This window comes from Thalassophryne amazonica, chromosome 14 (assembly GCF_902500255.1).
Source record: "Thalassophryne amazonica chromosome 14, fThaAma1.1, whole genome shotgun sequence".
NCBI lineage: Eukaryota > Metazoa > Chordata > Actinopteri > Batrachoidiformes > Batrachoididae > Thalassophryne > Thalassophryne amazonica.
The window spans coordinates 16,857,551-16,875,045 of record NC_047116.1 but is presented as its reverse complement, the minus strand read 5'-3'; the positions used below and the strand labels follow the sequence as shown (position 1 = coordinate 16,875,045).

General features: G+C 41.8%; 1 pseudogene; it reads left to right on the top strand.

Moving 5' to 3' along the window:
* Positions 1–17,495, top strand: part of LOC117524153 — a 122,755-nt pseudogene that overhangs the window by 45,843 nt on the left and 59,417 nt on the right.

Here is a 17,495-nt window from a genome sequence, read left to right as displayed (position 1 = left end):
TTCATGTGTGACTTCATATTATTGTTTAATATTATCCATCAGCATGTCATTAACCGATTCTTTGATATAGTCATTCTAAATATGCCCTGTAATATACTGTAAGTCCTGGGCCCAAAGTTTGACCTTGTCCTGTGACATTGGCTTTAAACCAATTTTTCTACAAGTCAAACCATTTTGTCCTTGTCTGGTCCTCAATCATTGCCCCAGTTTTGGTCCAAATCAGATCAAAATACTTTGAGTTACTTTCTTCACACCCACTTTGGATGGGCAGATACACAGGACTGAAAACAGAACCCCTGCATATGCTCCTGCTGCACCAGTTAGTTAGCAGTATTTATTCATGGTCATTTCTGCTGAGAGCAGCACTGCAGAGGAAACAGCAAACCGACTGCTGCAGGTCATTAGTTAATTAAGACGACATTAAGTCACATCATCTCAGAATGAGAGATCAGTGTCGCTGTCCATCATTATCCAGCTGCTTTAAATACGTCACTCACACAAAACATGAACATTCAGAGAATTAATTTCAGAACCGAGTATGCTCCTGATTCGTGGAGCAGTTAATACACTCTAAGAAATAAAACGTTGAATTTAATTGATGAAGTTAAGGTAACTTTTTCCACATAACATTATCAGTTAAGTGCAAAACAATATTGTAGTTGAAATTAATTAAATCAAATAAACATTATTACTTAAATCCCTAAAATTAACAATTGCAAGCATATTGAAAATAATAGTATTAATTTCCTTTAAACCCCTCGTGTTTCATTTCTTAGAGTGTATAAGTTGGGGGTTTTTTAAAGTCAAATCTTAAAAGATATTTATTTCTTCTGTCTATAATTAATTTTATGATTATATGTTATTTAATTTCATCCACCAGTTTGTATTTTTTAATTGCACTTGATGACTAATTTAAATTGTTCTTACAAATGCAAAGTTTTGTTTTATTGTTATCTTGATGGTTTATTATGTAGGGCACTTTATAAAATGTTACACTTGAAAGTGCACCAAATGTATTAGTAGTAGTAGTAGTAGTACTTCGGCCAAAGAAGTTGGAGGAGGTTATGTTATTGCTTTTGTTTGGTTGTTTGTGAACAGCCTGGAGCCCACAATTTTTCATGTCATTATGAAATTTTTATTGAAGATTCGTATCCTGATAGGCAAGAAGTGATTACATTTTCAAGGTCATAGATCAAAGGGCAAAGTCAGGAAAAAATTGGGAAAACTGGAAAAATCCCTATCTTTAACAGTGAACAAATTTTCAAATATTCATAACTCTGTCAAAAAAAAGATACAATTTCTTTCATATTTGAGAGCACTATGTAGGATGATATCATTCATGGACTGACAAAGTTTGATCTTAATCTGATCCACATTACAGATTTTGTGGCCATTTATATTTAACATTGAACACTCCATTTAATGTACATTTTACATTATATCTTAATCAAACGTGCCCCAATCACTCTAATATTTGAAACTGAGGTGTAGACTGACACTCACGATCGCCTGACAGAGTCTGATCCAGATCTGATCTGGAATGTGGATTTTGTGGACATTTGAAAATGGGCTTTGAAAAGCCCATTTGATGTATATTTTGCATTATATCTTAATCAAAAGTGCCTCAATCACTCTCATTTGTGACAATGAGGTGTAAACTGGCACTCTCAGTGAATAAGCTGAGTGTGATCCGCATCTGATCCATATTGTGGATTTAGCGGATCTTTTTGATTTTAACATTGAAAAGCCCTTTTGATGTATATTTTGTATTATATTTTAGCTTATGAAAAGTCACTTCTAACAGGACTTTGACATTGAAAATTTTTCAAGGTAAAAATTTGTGGAGTTGGAAACTAGTGTTAGAGGAGATTTGTGCTCTACGAGCGCAATGCTCAAGTTATTATTATCATTATCATTATTATTATGATTCTTCTGTTGTTGTAAACTCATGTGTCCTCGTCTGACGAAGGCTCTTTATCACCCTCATCCTGACTCTTTCCCCTCCGGCACCACGTGATGCCGCACGTGCTCGTGCCTGTCTGAGAGTCGGTGCACATGTTGGACAGAGGGGATGTTGTTTTAGTCTCCTGCAGAAGCCTTCTGTCTGCTCTGTTACATAAGCACTGACCCGTCCGCTCTCTCCTCAGGGCTCTTTCCCAGGGAACCTCCAACTGGTTCTGGTTCTGCGGCCCAGCACGTTTCTGCAGCGCACGCTCTCTGACATCCTCTTCAAGTTCAACAAGGATGAGTTCAAGATGAAGGTGCCGGTGAGTAGAGCTTCAAACAGCCCCTTCCAGAATCCTCACAGTCAAATAACTGGAATCAGAATAAAATCATTCAGGTTATTTTTTTGTTGTCGTGCAGGTGATTATGCTGAGCTCAGTCACCGAGCTGCACTCCTACATCGACCGCTCCCAGCTGACCCAGGAACTCGGGGGAACCCAGGAGTACTGCCATGAGAAGTGGATCTCTCACCGCATCGTACGTTCATACGACACCTCACACTGACAACACTGAAAAACACGCTGGAAAACCCACAAACATCAGAGCTCTTTGCCTAAACTAAAAAATAAACAGCATTATATGTAATATACCATAAAGTAGAACAGCACTAACTGGAGTGCACGTCTACAGCGAGGCCTGAGTCTGCTGTCTGTTGGAAATAATGAAAAACTTTTTTGCAACCAGATACCACCAAGTGTGTACCTCTGCCAAAATTTAAAACAGCTAATTATTATTCTTACATCTGCAAATGTGCACAAGTAGCAAGCCCAACTGAGCGGCGTGCATCGCCACAATATGAACATCTGCTGAACACTTTCCTTCTCTGGAAAAATAAACCCAAATTGCAGGAGTGCACTTTCCAATACCACAATTCCATATAAAATCCTCTGAAAACACAAGATTGCCTCCAGAATAAAGAGTAGCTTAATTCCTGATGATGTCACATCTGGGATGGGTTTAAAATTTAAAGTCTTTCACTGCAATTTTGACAGGCGACGAGCTAAGAATTTGATTTATGGCTTTATGGACTGATCACTGTTTATTTACCCGTAGCAGCAGGCATTTTTTCACATCTGCACAACATGTGTCAAGTGAATGAACAGGGGAAAAATGAAGCTGAAGAACAGAAGGCTTCTTTTAAATGTGGAAAACAGTGTGAATTTGGATTTAAATTTTTTATGCAGATTTTTTTTTTTTTTTTTTTTTGCAAAAATCAGTTATAACACAAAACAGACAACATGTGTGTTTTGTGCTGAAATGAACAACAATTTTACACATTGTACTGGGTTGTTTTTCTTTTTCTTTTTTTTTTTCTTTTTTTTAGTAATTACACATCTTTCTGCAGGTACACACCCACGGGTCACAAAGGGTTAATAAAAAAAGGGTAATACATTTTATACAAATCTTAACCTTCTAGATTGTAAAAATGAAAGCAAAGGGTTTGGTTTTGTCAATTTTTTTTGTATTTACTAAGTAGGTCAGTTCAGTGTGGTGTTGCATGAGCACATGTCTGAAAGTTAATAATTGTGAGCTTCATTTCAAAAAACAAGTAAGTTGCCCATAAGGGCAGGGGCATGACCCTAAGTTGATTTTTGGTTGTCAGCCGATCTTATTTTTGCCAAAAATGAACTTCTCAAATGAATTAATACTGTACACCTTGCTGCATGTTTGAGCAGCCTTTGTCACCATCTAGTGGGCAATGTGAGCATTTCATGGCCTCTAGTACATTCCTTCTTGAGACACAAAATTCAGTTTTCTAAAAAAAAGCATTTACACATGTCAGAAATGCATGATTTTTTTTTTTTTTTTTTTTTTTGCAGATAGAGCGTTGGCCTCCCTGTATTAATAAAAATTTAAATTTTAAGAGTTTCACTGTTCCTGAGTCTTAAGATATGTAAATTTAGACGAACGGAAGTATAGAAATTCTCCTGAAAATCGCAATGGTATGAGAATGGGTTGAAATTACTGCTACATATGATGAAATGTTCCATCAAAATCAGTAAAATATTGAAAAACTGCTATATTTTTAAACCCCAAAGTGACTAAGTATCTGACTCTGCAGCCACTGTTCACGCAGTGTTTGCTTGAAAAACGTTTTGTGTGTCTTGTGTACATAAGGCCATCGAGGGATTTGCACTGATGGTAAAGAAAACAGCACAGACCCTGCAGTCATTTGGCACCGAACTGGCTGAAACAGAACTCCCCAATGAAATCCAGGCTACAGTCCTGCTGCTCAGCACACACACCAGCAAGAAGGACGAAATGAAGGTAACCACTCCTTTCAACACATCTTCACTCGTCTTCAGCACACATTAAATAATGCTGTATTGTGACCTTTGTGGTGCATTAATAAGAATGTCTGACACTGACAGCTGCTTTCCAGGATAACATCAGTTGATTGATTCTGGCTAATCCTTAAGGGGAAGTGATTGAGTTTCCACCTTTTTTGCAGATGATACTGTATTTACATATAGATCCAATTGTTAGTAAGGAAATGTTAGGGGATTCCCTATTATATAATTGGGGAATCCCCTAACATTTCATTACTCCCTGCTCAGGAATTCTATATTAAAATACAGTATCATCTAGAAGATGGGGTGGCAACTCATATTGGAACCTGTGCTGTTTCATTAAAACATACTATGTAAATCTAAATCATAGTACAATGTTTCCATTATGACACATCAGTTATGCAACTTTATTATAATGTGTCTGCAGGAGAACTTGATGGTGGCTCTGAGCCAGGGCAGCAGGCTGCTGGAGAGCATCAGTGAGCCTGTGGTGCAAGACCCCGATCACAATATGAACCAGGATGAACTGGAGAACCTGGCTACAGTGCAAAGGTTAGAACCCCAAAACCTGTGTTCATGTTTATGGTGTGAAGCCCAGTGGCGGCTCCAGAGGTTTTGTGTTGCTGGGGCCAGTAGAACGCATTGTTTCTTCTTTTTTTTTTCTTTTTAAAATGTATTTATTTGTGGTGGAGTGACAAAATTAGAGGTACATGTGGAAACATGTATTTTCACCGCTTAAAACTGGAAAGGCATAGATGGTGGGCACAGTGCCCTGGAGGTAGAGTTTTATAATCACTATTTCTTAACCAAAATGGCAAGATGAAAATACCTGGTGAAAGCTTACCTGCTGTGAGAACAAGATGAGCCCATGTACAATATTTAATGACGATGCAATCCCAAGAAAATTCCACAAACACCCGAGCTAGCCTCCAGGCTACACATATGGTCACATCTGGTAGGGTGTTAAAGTATAAAGTCTTTTTTTTTTGTAATTAAATAATAGAGAAGGAAAGGATGTGATTCATGTTTTTAACAATGTGCTTTTATTTGACAAGGATCAAATTAGTTTGCGCGCACTCTATTTTTCTGCTCTCCTTTAGGTGGAACTATTCTCATTCATTCTTGCTGAATGTTGGACAGTTTCTCAAATTTTACCGGGGTCAGGTTCCTGTAGGTCACTAATTGACAAGGAAGTGTTTTCATATTTTTTTCTTTTTGTAATCTATCATCCGAGTACCGTATTTCCCAGAGTATCAATTGGGTTTGTTGTGGTTGTTTGTTTTTTAGGAGTTTGGGAAGTCCTGCGACTTATACTTCAATGCAACTTATATGCTGAACACATTAGTTATTTAATAATAAATATGACTATTTATATGGGTCTTTCCCAGGAATCAAAGCACTAAACAAAATAAACTCTAATCATAAAAGCATATATGCCAATAAATAAAAATTAAAGAGTTAATAATTCAGAAAAAAAGTGCAACTACAACTTATACAGTGCTCTCCAAAAGTACTGGAACACTTGGTATTTCACACATTTTAATTTGTTTATGCTATTTCAAATACAAAAAATACAAAATGTATTTCTTCATAATTAATGTAAATAAAGTCCAAGACATATTCAGTGACTTGGAAATGTTCATGTATCCATTGTCGTCTTCTTGTCTGAAGAAACTGGCAATAAAACTGATTATTTACAGGTATTATTGCAAAGCGTTCCATTACTCAGTGTAATGTTGGGCTTGAGTCCAGAAGATCATGGGTTCAAATCCTCGCTTGACTGGAAAATCACTAAGGGCCCTTGGGCAAGGCCTTTAATCCCCTATTGCTCCCGGTGTGTAGTGAGTGCCTTGTATGGCAGCACCCTGACATCGGGATGAATGTGAGGCATAATTGTAAAACGTTTTGAGCGTTTGATGCAGATGGAAAAGCGCTATATAAATGCAGTCCATTTACTATTTACTCCTGCAACCCATCATCTTGGCTTTTATATTTTTAATTCATTTATATCAAGTTGTAGAGATTTGCTTTCAGTTTGGTTTAAGGAAGATCATTTTAGATATTTTTTTTTTTTGGATTTTTATTTATTTATTTATTGTATTTAAAATTTAAAAAGTATTTAAAAAAACAAATAAAAATGTCCAAAATACCAAGTGTTCCAGTACTTTTGGAGGGCACAGTATATGGGTTTTTCCTCTTCAAGAGGCAATTTTTTAACAGGTGCAGCTTATCCTCCTCAAAATACGTTATACTTAAAGTCAGTAATGCAAAATGTACATATATTTTTCACATATGAGTGGTGTGAACTTGCTCAGTTGTTTCCCAGGACCGTGCATAAACAATAGCTCTTAGTTCTTGTGGAAACTGTGAGTGCCGTAGGACCAGATCAGTTAGGTGTTGTGAAAAACTGGGGCTGAAACCAGGATTTACCATATCAAATGAAAAGTTTCTTGATGGGGTATAAACCCCCATTACACACCACTCTAGAACCACCTATGAAGAATGTTATCAAATAATAACTCTCCACAATATGACCCCGTTAAGCAGCACTAACATGTCTGAATGCCCTGATCAGTCCTGATCTACAACACATGAACTCACACAGAACAACAACCGATCTCCAAACTCCTCAGTCAAGATCTCCAGTGGTTTTTCTACTTTTCTTTCTGCTTCCTTCTGGTTTGAAAACTGAAATGCGTGTCCGTGTCCGCTCCTCTGACAGACTGCTGTCTCAGTTGGATGAAACCGAAAGCGCGTTTGATGACTTCTGGCTGAGACATCAGACCAAACTGCAGCAGTGTCTGCAGCTCCGTCACTTTGAGCACAACTACAGTGAGGTGAGCTGCAGCTGAAGCTGTTCCAATGGGCTTCAGGAGCATGCACGGGAAAACCGAGTAATGCCAACAGTGTGTCCGCTGCAGGTCAGAGCTCTGCTGGATCAGGTGTCAGAGAAACTGAAGAGCTTCTCTGAGGTGGGGATCACCCCAGCCCACGCTGACCACATCTTCTCCGAGCTCACTGCCTACGAGGAGAAAGTCTGTGTAAGTAACTCCCAGGATCTCCAGTCACAACTTTGCCTGACAAAACCACACATTTTGGAGCATTTTATTTTAAACAGGCTGCCACTGGTGTTTTGAGCTTTCCAGTTATTTATATTTAGTTAGCATTTCAAGGTTAACCCATATATATATATATATATATATTTATTTTTTAATACTACTGCCTGTCCATAAAAGTTCAATTTTAGTGGGTTTTGTTTGTTTATTTATTTAATAATTTATCATTCGAGATATGCAAATTAAAAAAAAAGCCAAAAACATAAACTTCTTGCAGGAGGAAATAACTGTCCTCCTTTTCCTGGTCCACAGGAAGTGCTGGACAGAACTTTGGCTTTGGCCGGTGAGGCTGACGAACTGATCCAGAACTCTCACTACGCTGAAGATTCAATTCAACCTAAATGCAGCGAGCTCAGAGCCGTCAGCGAGGACGTACGCAGCAGCCTGATGGCCACCAGGGACAACCTCCTGAAAGCCAAGGAGCTGCACCAGCGACTGGACAGAGTGAGACACACAAACACTCCTCATGTTTGTTACCTTATGAAATTTTTACTGAAGATTCATATCTTGATAGGCAAGAACTGATTCAATTTTCCAGGTCAAATGGCAAAGTCAGGAATAATCTTGAAAAATTGGAAAAATCCCTATCTTTAACACTGAATGAATTTTTAAAAATTCATAACTCTGTCAAAAATGATCAAATAAGAGCATTATATAGGATGGTATTCTTTATTGACTGACAAAGTTTGATCCGCATCTGATCCAGATTACAGATTTTGTAGCCATTTATATTTAATATTGAAAATCCCATTTAATGAATATTTTACATTATATCTTCATCAAATATGCTCCAATCACTCTCATATTTGAATGTGAAGTGCAAACTGGCAGTCATTATCACCTGAAAAAGTTTGATCCGGTTCTGATCCAGATTGTGGATTTTGTGGACATTTGAATTTAACTTTGAAAAGCACATTTGGTGTGCATTTTACATTATATCTCAAACAAAAGTGCCTCAATCACTCTCATATTTGAACATGAGGTGCAGACTGACACTCAATATCACCTGACAAAGTTTGATCCGGATCTGATCTGGACTGTAGATTTTGTGGACATTTGAATTTAACATTGAAAAGCCCATTTGTTGTGCATTTTGCATTATATCTCAATCAAAAGTGCCTCATTCACTCTCATTTCTGGCAATGAGGTGCTTCATTGCTAGCAATGAAGTTTGATCCGCATCTGATCCATATTACGGATTTAGCAGATATTTCATATTCACATTGAAACGCCCTTTGATCTATATTTTGTATTATATTTTAACTTGTAAAAAGCCACTTCTAACAGGACTTTGACCTTGAAAGTTTTTTCCTAGGTAAAAATTAGTGGAATTGGAAGCTAGTCTTCATGGAGGTTTGTGCCCTGTGAGTGCGGTGCTCTTGTGAATGAATGAATGAATGAATGAATGAATGATGATTTATTGTCATTATAACAAGTGCAACGAAATTGTCTTCACACCCAATTACCTCAGAAATACAGCAATTAATCCGCAATTATTACTGATTGAACGTAATAATGGCACACATCAGAATTAACTGCACATATAGATTTGATATGTTTATTTACGCTAAACTGTGAAGCAGTCCGTCATTCAAATTGAGGCAAAGTGGGTGTAGGCCGCAGCACAGTCCCACATAGCTGAGCTTGGTGGGGGGGTTGTTAGGTTGTTTGTTTGTTTGTTTGTTTTACTGATGCCTCCTCGACCACTGTCTTCCTCAGGCCTCTAAGTGGTGTGATGATGGCATATACCTGCTGGCATCCCAACCTGTAGACAAGTGTCAATCACATGAAGGGGCGGAGTCAGCTTTGCAGGAGTTGGAGCGTTACCTGGACAATGCTGGTCAGTGCCAACTGACAGACCTCAGTACTATCTGGACCGAATATGAGACAGTGCTCAACCAGCAGCTCCGGGTAAGAAGACAAAATGTGCATAACATATTCACATTTTTACACAACAGAAAATCAATAATGAGATGAACTGGTGCACTTATTGACAAATATCAACATTATTACAATTAATTGTCTTTCTCAAAAATTAAAAAATGTATTTTTTTGAATAACACAACTATCTGTCTTACAAAAAAACTAAATGTGCTCAAAACATCATCTCCTCTGTTGAGATGATTCATCCAGTAATGTTCATGTGCTACAAAAAAACATAATTTACAGCTGAGATGAATCTCTAAAATGATCCTGTAAAGGACAAAATTCCAGCTTTTCCAGGTGTTTTTCTATTTGTCAGGACCAAGCGGAGAAGGTGTTCCAGAAGCAGGCGTCCATGCAGGAGATGTTTGACAAGCGGAGGATCAGCCTGAAGAAGCTCACAGCCAAACAGACGAGGCCGGTCCAGCCGGTGGCTCCCAGACCAGAGGCCTTCATCAAGTCCCCGCTCGCATCACCAGGTCAGACCACACAGCCGGGATTTATTTAAGTCTCTGTGATGACCTTGATTTCTACAGCTGGAACAGGCAAAAGATCAGTCCCTTCGGCGGCCCTTCAACAGCATATTCAAGGTGGCTCTGCATGTCGAAATGGCACAAATTTTACGCCGGATGTCCTTCCTGACGCAACTCCCCATTACATGGATTATAGCATCAAATATAGAAGCGCCGGTGACAAGCAAATATGCCAATACATTAATACAAATCTCAGTGAACCTATCAGTCGTCCTTTGTGGCAATCATGAGCTATTTTAATGCTCACTCTAGGCGTCAAGAACCAGTCTCAATGCTTGTGCAAATTTGCTGAGAATCCATGAAGTAGTTTTGACGTAATCCTTCAAAACCTCTATAAAGTGAAATCTTGAGCCAGAATCCGGATCCGGATCTGGATCACCTCCAAAATTTAATGGAGTCTTCCATGTGGCTGAATATTTATCTGTGGTGAAAATTTTGTCATAATCCGTGCAGCAGTTTTGACATAATCCTGCTAACAGACAGACAAATAAGTAAATAAACGCCTATGATTTTATTACGTCCGTGGTGGACGTAATAACAACACATAATTTCAGTCCCACATTTTTATTATTAGGGTCCAAGCATCAGCAAAGCTGGTCCAAGGACCCTATTGTTTTTCCTAATTACTTTTTTAAAATAATCATAAATATTTTGGGGTATTTTTATTTCATTTTAGTTTATTTTTAATGACCTCTCACAGTCTGCCTGCGGTACATTCGCCCACACTTTGGAAATCACTGCTATGCAGTAAATCTGATGCCTTAAATTATGTTGGCTAGTTATTGTCCATATAAAATGATGTGAACATATATATTTTTTCCCTTCTTCCAACAGCACACAAAGCACAAAACTGCTCAGATGGAGATTCAGGGAACAGCAACAACTGTGACAAAGTTAGTGTTATTGTATATTATGTTATTAGTGGTTTCTGTCTGTGCTCTTATCATCGTGATCTGTTGTTTTGTTTTTGTTTTCTGGCTTTTTCAGGAAGATTTTGCATTGGACAGTGGGAGCGGGTAACAGCAGACACGCCTCTGTGTCCGAGCAGGAGGAGAACCTGGCGGTACTCAGAAGGTCACTCTTTGATCTGTAATCACTTTACACAACAGCTGTACCATGCAAAAACAGTTTTCTCATGATCTGTTAGGTCATAACTTATGTAATTGAAAGAAAACACAGTTACATTCAACTTTGGGATGCAAAATTTTCTGTAAGGCCAAGATCCTGATCAGCAGTTGACTTGTAATGCCTCATTGAGGCTAAGGTAAGTAAGTGGCTAACTGCATTTTAAAAGGGTTTTACATTTAGGTAAACCTGCTGGGATGCCACAGTTGTGATTGGTTTGTCTTTGAAAGTATGGTTGCTATTCATCCTCCTATCCCTTGTTGATTTGATAATACTCAGGGCTATAAGTATTTGGATATTACCCCATCAGTCTGCTTATTAGGTACATGGTTGCAAGGAAACCAATGCGTTAACTGTGTTTGAATAAACCATTAATAGCATCAAAGATAGAAGTGAGTCTCATTAAAGTAATCTTAAATCTTTCCCACTGAACATTGATATTGACCAATCAAGACCTTTATCTACTTAATATTAGGAGCTAATATACGCTAAGCATTTAGACCTTGCAGACAGGCAGAAAGGAAGGAAGGAAGGAAGGATAGAAGTGGGGGTTGTGTATTCATGTATTTGTGTGGGGCGGGGTTGTGTGTAGGTGGGGGACTGCTGCAGTTACTGTTGCTAAGTAACAGTCCAGTCACAGGCTGACACATCCACATGCATACATCTGATTTTTATTTGGAATGAGACAACTAGTCATAATAGACTGACTAGCTAACAGCCACCTAGTCGACTATTTTATTAGTCGACTAGTCAAAAGCCAAGGTTCACACACATTCTTAACTGAGTGAACAAAGTGTGTGAACCTTGGCAGTTGAATTAGTCAGCTCAAACGGGTCAGCTATGCCAAGTAAATGAATGCAGGTATGGTCTCCATGCTAATGCTGTTTTTTGTATTTGTGATGTTGTGCTTATATTTGTTCAAATAAATGTCATATTTGAATTTCATCTTGAAGATTCAAAATCAGCTTAATTCATTCAATGTCAAATTTACTCGCCAACTAGTCGACTAGTCGATGACTAGCGGTACCAGACTAGTCGACTTGTGATTTTCATTAGTCGCCCCAAACCTAATTTTTATATGTAAGATGTGGATTTTTACCTCCGTATAGAACCATCTCCGTCTTGCCACACACTTCTAATGACATTTTTACCTGTTCAGTGGCAACAAGAAGAGGTTTCCTGAGAGTAGTTTCAGCTTGCCCCATGTTGTAACATTTTATAGGCAGTTAGCCTATGATGGTGTTTCCATTCTAAATCAACACTGCTATGATAAAAATTGTTTTTGTCCCCAGTGAAAAGATGAACCCCACAGCTTCTAAAAATAGAGCCAAGGTTGAAAAATATTCAAGTTCCCCTTTAATACATTATGTCAGAAATATATAGGTAGCACTTATGAAGTGTGTATTGGAATGTCAGATTTGTCACCCCACACTTAATTTTCTCAACATTTGTGATTCAGTCTTATTTTGTGTGTTTTGTTGTATTTTGTCTGTTTTCTCTGCCTTTAGACATGTCATGAACGAGCTGTTGGAAACAGAAAGAGCTTACGTGGAGGAACTGCTTTGTGTCTTACAGGTGTTTAAACACACCAGTAAAAAAACAAAAGAGTCAGTTCACCTCTGTTTTTCTATTTCTACCTACAGCCCTGTTTGGTTTTGGTGTGTTGCAGGGATATGCCTCTGAAATGGATAATCCAGCAATGGCTCCCCTCATCCCTGCTCCCTTGCAGAATAAAAAGGAGATCTTGTTTGGAAATATGCCAGAAATCTACCACTTCCACAGGAGGTGAAAGAGCACCATCTGGCTGTCATTACTTATATCAGTACTGTGACCGCCATCACTCATTTTCTTTATCACATCTCTCACTCATTTTTGCTCTTTCTCTCTCATCAATGGCACATTTGTTTCTAGGACTTTTCTTCGGGAGCTGGAGCAGTACACAGACTGTCCAGAGCTGGTTGGAAGGTGCTTCTTGGAGAGGGTGAGTGAATCGGAAGAGTTGCTGATGTTTCCTCCAGTAGTCCAGCAGTTAAGGGATAGAATCGTGCACTTTTTTACAAAAGCGCCAAACTTTGTCCAGGGACTCTTTAGGTTATATTAAGTCATGTCAAAGCGGGAGACATTTGATTTTAGCCCTGTATCCTGCTTTTTTTAAAAGGGTGTTTACATGATTATAATACAGTGTATATTTTGCTATTCATATGACAATACGATCATCCATCCATCCATTTTCTTCCGCTTTATCCAGAGTCGGGTCGCGGGGGCAGCAGCTCAAGCAAAGCCGCCCAGACCTCCCGATCCACACACACCTCCTCCAGCTCCTCCGGGGGAACCCCAAGGCGTTCCCAAGCCAGCCGAGAGATGTAGTCCCTCCAGCGTGTCCTGGGTCTTCCCCGGGGCCTCCTCCCAGTGGGACGTGCCCGGAACACCTCTCCAGCGAGGCGTCCAGGGGGCATCCAGAAAAGATGCCCGAGCCACCTCAACTGACTCCTTTCGACGTGGAGGAGCAGCGGCTCGACTCCGAGCTCCTCCCGAGTGACCGAGCTCCTCACCCTATCTCTAAGGAAGCGCCCAGCCACCCTGCGGAGGAAACTCATCTCGGCCGCTTGTACTCGCGATCTCATTCTTTCGGTCATGAGCCAAATCTCATGACCATAGGTGAGGATCGGAACGTAGATCGATAGGTAAATCGAGAGCTTTGCCCCCCTACTCAGCTCTCTCTTCACCACGACGGTCCGATACAGCGACCGCATCACTGCAGATGCTGCACCGATCCGTCTATCGATCTCACGCTCATCCGTCCCTCACTCGTGAACAAGACCCCGAGATACTTAAACTCCTCCACTTGAGGCAAGGACACTCCACCGACCTGAAAGAGGGCAAAGCACCTTTTTCCGTTCAAGAACCATGGCCTTGGATTTGGAGGTGCTGATTTTCATCCCGGACGCTTCACACTCGGCTGCAAACCGCCCCAGTGCACGCTGAAGGTCCTGATTTGACGAAGCCAACAGAACCACATCGTCCGCAAACAGCAGAGACGAGATTCTGTGGTTCCCAAACCAGACCCCCTCTACACCCTGGCTGCGCCTAGAAATTCTGTCCATAAAAATAATGAACAGAAACGGTGACAAGGGCAGCCCTGGCGGAGGCCAACGTGCACTGGAAACAGGTTTGACTTACTACCGGCAATGTGAACCAAGCTCCTGCTGCAGTCGTACAGGGACCGGATAGCCCTTAGCAAAGGACCCCGGACCCCGTACTCCCGGAGCACTCCCCACAGGGTGCGCCGAGGGACACAGTCGAATGCCTTCTCCAGATCCACAAAACACATGTAGACTGGTTGGGCAAACTCCCATGAACCCTCGAGCACCCGATGGAGCGTGTAGAGCTGGTCCAGTGTGCCGCGACCAGGACGAAAAACCACACTGCTCCTCCTGAATTTGAGGTTCAAACCATCGGTCGAATTCTCCTCTCCAGTACTCTGGAATAGACCTTACCGGGGAGGCTGAGGAGTGTGATCCCCCTATAGTTGGAACACACCCTCCGGTCCCCCTTCTTAAACAGAGGGACCACCACCCCGGTCTGCCAATCAGAGGCTCTGTCCCCGATCGCCACGCGATGTTGCAGAGGCATGTCAGCCAAGACAGCCCCACAACATCCAGAGACTTAAGGTACTCAGGATGGATTTCATCTACCCCAGGAGCCTTGCCACCAAGGAGCTTCTAACCACCTCGGTGACTTCAGCCTGGGTAATGGATGAGTCCGCCTCCGAGTCCCCAGTCTCTGCTTCCTCTTCGGAAGACGTGACGATGGGATTGAGGAGATCCTCGAAGTACTCCTTCCACCGCCCGACAACATCCCCAGTCAGGGTCAACAGCTCCCCACCCGCATCGTAAACAGTGCTGGTGGAGAGCTGCTTCCGCCTCCTGAGGTGTCGGACGGTTTGCCAGAATCTCTTCGAGGCCGACCGATAGTCCTCCTCCATAGCCTCCCCGAACTCCTCCCAGACCCGAGTTTTTGCCTCTGCGACCGCACGAGCTGCGGCATGCTTGGCCTGCCGGTACCTGTCAGCTGCCTCTGGGATCCCACCTACCAACAAAGATAAGTAGGACTCCTTCTTCAGCTTGATGGCATCCCTTACTTCCGGTGTCCACCACCGGGTTCGGGGATTGCCGCCGTGACAGGCACCAGAGACCCTGCAACCGCAGCTACGAGCAGCCGCATCGACAATGGAGGTGGAGAACATGGTCCACTCGGACTCCATGTCTCCAACCTCCCCCGGGATCTGGGAGAAGCTCTCCCGGAGGTGGGAGGTGAAGACCTCGCTGACAGAGGGTTCCACCAGTCGTTCCCAGCAGACCCTCACGATACGTTTGGGCCTGCCAGGTCTTACCGGCTTCCTACCCTCCCAGCGGATCCAACTCACCACCAGGTGGTGATCAGTCGACAGCTCTGCCCCTCTCGTCACTCGAGTGTCTGAGACACGTGGCCGAAGGTCAGATGATACGACTACAAAGTCGATCATCGACCTCCAGCTCAGGGTGTCCTGGTGCCACGTGCACTTATGGACACCCTTGTGCTCGAACATGGTGTTCGTGATGGACAAACTGTGACTAGCACAGAAGTCCAACAACTGAACACCACTCTGTTCAGATCGGGGAGGCCGTGCTTCCCGATCACCCCCTCCAGGTCTCACTGTCGCCGCCCATGTGGGCGTTGAAATCCCCCAGGAGAACAATGGAGTCCCCAGTCGGAGCGCTATCTAGTACCCCTCCCAGGGACTCCAGGAAGGTCGGGTACTCTGCACTGCTGCTCAGCCCGTAGGCCGAGACAACGGTGAGAGGACCTGTCCCCGACCCGAAGGCGTAGGGACGCGACCCTCTCGTTCACCGGAGTGAACTCCAACACTTGACGACTCAGCTGGGGAGCAATAAGCAGTGCGACCCCAGCTCTCCGCCTCTCCCCGTGGGCGACGCCAGAGAATGAAGCGTCCAGCCCCTCTCCCAGAGTTGGGTACAGAGCCCAAGCTGTGCGTGGAGGTGAGCCCGACTATCTCTAGTCGGTATCTCTCAACCTCCCGCACAAGCTCAGGCTCCTTCCCCCTAGCGAGGTGACATTCCACGTCCCACAGCCAGGGGCTGTGAGCATTGACCGGGACGCCCGGGCACCCGCCCTCGACTGCCACCCAATCCTCTCTATACCCGACCCCCATGGCCCCCTCTGCAGGTGGTGAACCAACAGGAGGGCGGGGCCTATGTCACTCTTCGGGCTGAGCCCGGCCGGGGCCCCATGGGCTAAGGCCCAACCACCAGGCGCTCGCGCGCGAGCCCCAACCCCAGGCCTGGCTCCAGGGTGGGACCCCGGCTCCGCCATACCGGGCAACGTCACGGTCCTTGATCTTCTACTGGTCATGGAGGTTCTGAACAACAATACGATCATATGGTTATTATGTAGGGGGCCAGTGATCAAGATTGGACATTGTTAAGCTGTAGAGAATGGCTACTGCAACTAGTGCAAAGCTATACTGAGCTTATGTGATCATGTATCGTCCGTCGTGAGGCGTCATACGTTGTCGTACATCCTTATACATTAGCAGGGTGGTATGTTTCAAAATGGAAAGAGGTACAGGACTCATTTCAGGCCTGTAGGGATCTTTAACAGGCCTCTACCTCTGAGACGTAAAATTAGGTCACTGTGATCTTCCTAGCATGAAGCTGTAGAGAGTAGTTCATTAAAATATTCATGAAACATTTGTGCATATCTAGGAAGTTTGCCAACCAGGTATTTACAATGTTTTCAGTTAAAAAATATGGTGATAATCGTCTTAATACCAATAACATAAAATAATAATGACAACAACAACAACAATAATAATAATAATAACAATAATAATATCTATAAAAACTGCAACAAAACAACATAATGATGGTGGTGAAGATGTTTAAATGTTTACTCTTTCTAGTAGTGTGCTACAGTTTTGTGTTATGGATTGAACATAAATAGTCATGCAGAATCTAAGTTATAGAAGTAACTGTTATAGAACTACAGTGTTCTTAATTTGTAACATTAATTACCATTATTTTTTAAGAGTGTAAACTATGCTTAAGTCCATTGTAGCATACTTTCTTTTTCTATGCATTTAAACAGCTTTCAGTCACTTAAGTAATTAAATATAGAGTCATGATTTTCTGTTATGGAAGATATGCATGAGGTAAACTGAGTGTTTTAAATTGTAAACTAAATGGTATGGCCATAAAACAAAATTGATTTCTTGTAATTAATAAAAGGCATTTCTTTCCGTTCAAACACTGTTGTTATTTTAGAGGTAAATATGTTAGAGTGCATGAGTAGCATCTTTCCTTTGCCCTATGCTCGCAAACAGCTATATTGCATAGGTATATTGATATTCACAATGAGTTATACACTATTTAGTCACTTTGAAGCATCCCTACTTAGCCTTTAATACATTTTTCATAACCTTCAAGTTTATATTATAAACTTAA